Raw genomic sequence first — 4662 nt, forward strand, 5'->3', positions numbered from 1 at the left:
ATTTATCCGGTAACCCCCGGAACCCTTCCGGTTTCCGAATATAACCTTCCAATATATCAATCTTTATGTCTCGACCATTTTGAGACTCCTCGTCATGTCCTTGATCACATCCGGGACTCTGAACTACCTTCGGTACATCAAAACATATTACCGATCGTCACAGAACTTTAAGCGTGCGGACCCTACGGGTTCGAGAACTATGTAGACATGACCGGGACACGTCTTCGGTCAATAACCAATAGCGAAACCTGGATGTTCATATTGGCTCCTATATATTCTACGAAGACCTTTATCATTCAAACCGCATAACAACATACGTTGTTCCCTTTGTCATCGGTATGTTACTTGCCCGAGATTCGATCGTCGGTATCTCAATACCTAGCTCAATCTTGTTACCGGCAAGTCTCTTTACTCGTTCCGTAATGCATCATCCTGCAACTAGCTCATTAGTCACATTGCTTGCAAGGCTTATAGTGATGTGTATTACCGAGAGGGCCCAGAGACACCTCTCCGACAATCGAGTGACAAATTCTAATCTCGATCTATGCCAACTCAACAAGTACCATCGGAGACACCTGTAGAGCACCTTTATAATCACCCAGTTACGTTGTGACGTTTGATAGCACACAAAGTGTTCCTCCGGTAATCGGGAGTTGCATAATCTCATAGTCATAGGAACATGTATAAGTCATGAAGAAAGCAATAGCAGTAAACTTAAACGATCAAGTGCTAAGCTAACGGAATGGGTCAAGTCAATCACATCATTCTCCTAATGATGTGATCCCGTTAATCAAATGACAACTCATATCTATGGCTAGGAAACTCAACCATCTTTGATCAACGAGCTAGTCAAGTAGAGGCATACTAGTGACACAATGTTTGTCTATGTATTCACACATGTATTATGTTTCCGGTTAATACAATTATAGCATGAATAATAAACATTTATCATGATATGAGGAAATAAATAATAACTTTATTATTGCCTCTAGGGCATATTTCCTTCAGTCTCCCACTTGCACTACAGTCAATAATCTAGATTACATAGTAATGATTCTAACACCCATGGAGTCTTTGTGTTGATCATGTTTTGCTCGTGGAAGAGGCTTAGTCAACGGGTCTGCAACATTCAGATCCATATGTATCTTGCAAATCTCTATGTCTCCCACCTGGACTTGATTCTGGATGAAATTGAAGCGTCTCTTGATGTGCTTGGTTCTCTTGTGAAATCTGGATTCCTTTGCCAAGGCAATTGCACCAGTATTGTCACAAAAATTTCATTGGTTCCGATGCACTAGGTATGACACCTAGATCGGATATGAACTCCTTCATCCAGACTCCTTCATTTGTTGCTTCCGAAGCAGCTATGTATTCTGCTTCACATGTAGATCCCACCACGACGCTTTGTTTAGAACTGCACCAACTGACAGCTCCACCGTTCAATGTAAACACGTATCCGGTTTGTGATTTAGAATCGTCCGGATCAGTGTCAAAGCTTGCATCGACGTAACCATTTACGACGAGCTCTGCTACCTCTTGAGCACTGCGTTGGTTTTCCCCGAAGAGGAAGGGATGATGCAGCAAAGTAGCGTAAGTATTTCCTTCAGTTTTTGAGAACCAAGGTATCAATCTAGTATGAGGCTACGCGTGAGTCCCTCGTACCTGCACAAAACAAATAAATCCTCGCAACCAACGCAAATAGGGGTTGTCAATCCCTATAAGGCCACTTACGAGAGTGAGATCTGATAGATATGATGTAAATAATATTTTTGGTATTTTTGTGATAAAGATGCAAAGTAAAATAAAGGCAAAGTAAATAACTAAGTAGTAGGAGATCAATATGATAAAGATAGACCCGGGGGCCATAGGTTCACTAGTGGCTTCTCTCGAGAGCATAAGTATTCTACGGTGGGTGAACAAATTACTACTGAGAAATTGACAGAATTGAGCATAGTTATGAGAATATCTAGGCATGATCACGTATAGAGGCATCACGTCCGAGACAAGTAGACCAACTCCTGCCTGCATCTACTACTATTACTCCACTCATCGACCGCTATCCAGCATGCATCTAGAGTATTAAGTTAAAAACAGGGTAACGCCTTAAGCAAGATGCATGATGTAGAGGGATAAACTCATGCAATATGATGAAAACCCCATCTTGTTATCCTCGATGGCAACAATACAATACATGCCTTGCTACCCCTATGTCACTGGGAAAGGACACCGCAAGATTGAACCCAAAGCTAAGCACTTCTCCCATTGCAAGAAAGATCAATCTAGTAGGCCAAACCAAACTGATAATTTGAAGAGACTTGCAAAGATAACCAATCATACATAAAAGAATTTAGAGAAGATTTCAAATATTGTTCATAGATAGACTTGATCATAAACCCACAATTCATCGATCTCAACAAACACACCGCAAAAAGAAGATTACATCGAATAGATCTCCACAAGAGAGGGGGAACATTGTATTGAGATCCAAAAAGAGAGAAGAAGCCATCTAGCTACTAACTATGGACTCGTAGTTCTAAGGTAAACTACTCACACTCATCGGAGGGGCTATGGTATTGATGTAGAAGCCCTCCGAGATCGATGCCCCCTCTGGCGGAGCTCCGGAACAGGCCCCAAGATGGGATCTCGTGGATACATAAAGTTACGGCAGTGGAATTAGGGTTTTGGCTCCGTCTCTGATCGTTTTGGGGTACGTGGATATATATAGGAGGAAGGAGTATGTCGGTGGAGCAATAAGGGGCCCATGAGGGTGGAGGGCTTGCCTGGGGTAGGCAGGCGCGCCCCCTACCTCGTGGCCTCCTCTCTTGTGCCTTGACGTAGGGTCCAAGTCTCCCCGGGTCTTGTTCGTTGGTAAAATCACGTTCCCGAAGGTTTCATTCCGTTTGGACTCCGTTTGATATTCCTTTCCTTCGAAACCCTAAAATAGGCAAAAAAAACAGCAATTCTAGGCTGGGCCTCCGGTAAATAGGTTAGTCCCAAAAATAATATAAAAGTGGATAATAAAGCCCAATAATGTCCAAAATAGTAGATAATATAGCATGGAGCAATAAAAAATTATAGATACGTTGGAGACATATCAAGCATCCCCAAGCTTAACTCCTGCTCGTCCTCGAGTAGGTAAATGATAAAAAACAGAATTTTTGATGCGGAGTGCTACTTGGCATAATTTTAATGTAATTCTTCTTAATTGTGGTATGAATATTCAGATCCGAAAGATTCAAGACAAAAGTTCATATTGACATAAAAATAATAATACTTCAAGCATACTAACTAAGCAATTATGTCTTCTCAAAATAACATGGCCAAAGAAAGTTCATCCCTACAAAATCATATGGTTTAGTCATGTTTCATTTTCATCACACAAGAATGCTCTCATCATGCACAACCCCGATGGCAAGCCAAGCAATTGTTTCATACTTTAGTAATCTCAAACCTATAAACTTTCACGCAATATATGAGCGCGAGCCATGGACATAGCACTATGGGTGGAATACAGTATAATGAGGGGGGTTATGTGGAGAAGACAAAAAGGAGAAAGTCTCACATCAACGAGGCTAATCAATGGGCTATGGAGATGCCCACCGATGGATGTTAATGCAAGGAGTAGGGATTGCCATGCAACGGATGCACTAGAGCTATAAATGTACGAAAGCTCAACAAAAGAAACTAGTGGGTGTGCATCCAACTTGCTTGCTCATGAAGACCTAGGGCACTTGAGGAGGCCCATTGTTGGAACATACAAGCCAAGTTCTATAATGAAAAATTCACACTAGTATATGAAAGTGACGAAACAAGAGACTCTCTAACATGAAGATTAAGGTGCTACTTTGAAGCACAAGTGTGGTAAAGGATAGTAACATTGTCCCTTCTCTCTTTTTCTCTCAATTTTTTGGGCCTTCTCTTTTTTATGGCGTTTCTCTTTTTTTTTTATAATTCCTCACTTGGGACAATGCTCTAGAAAATGATGATCATCCCACTTCTATTTATTTACAACTCAATGATTACAACTCGATACTAGAACAAAAGATGACTCTATATGAATGCCTCCGGCGGTGTATCGGGATATGCAATGATGCATGAGTGACATGTATGAAAGAATTATGACCGGTGGCTTTGCCACAAATACTATGTCAACTACATGATCATGCTAAGCAATATGACAATAATGAATGTGTCATGATGAACGGAATGATGGAAAGTTGCATGGCAATATATCTCGGAATGGCTATGGAAATGCCATAATAGGTAGGTATGGTGGCTGTTTTGAGGAAGATATAAGGAGGTTTATGTGTGAAAGAGCGTATCATATCACGAGGTTTGGATGCACCGGCGAAGTTTGCGCCAACTCTCAATGTGAGAAAGGGCAATGCACGGTACCGAAGAGGCTACACTGGTAGAAAAAGGGCCTGTTGTCCCGGTTCGTAAGGGCCTTTTGTCCCGGTTCTGGAACCGGGACTAAAGGGTCGGTACTAATGCCCTGTCCCTTTAGTCCCGGTTCAATCCAGAACCGGGACAGATGGGCCTCCACGTGGCCTGTGCGCGGAGCGCAGGCAGGAGACCCTTTGGTCCCAGTTGGTGGCACCAACCGGGACCAATAGGCATCCACGCGTCAGCATTTCTGTGGCTGGGGTTTTTGTTTTTTTG

Source organism: Triticum dicoccoides, chromosome 1A, assembly GCF_002162155.2.
Source record: "Triticum dicoccoides isolate Atlit2015 ecotype Zavitan chromosome 1A, WEW_v2.0, whole genome shotgun sequence".
NCBI classification, from domain to species: Eukaryota; Viridiplantae; Streptophyta; class Magnoliopsida; order Poales; family Poaceae; genus Triticum; species Triticum dicoccoides.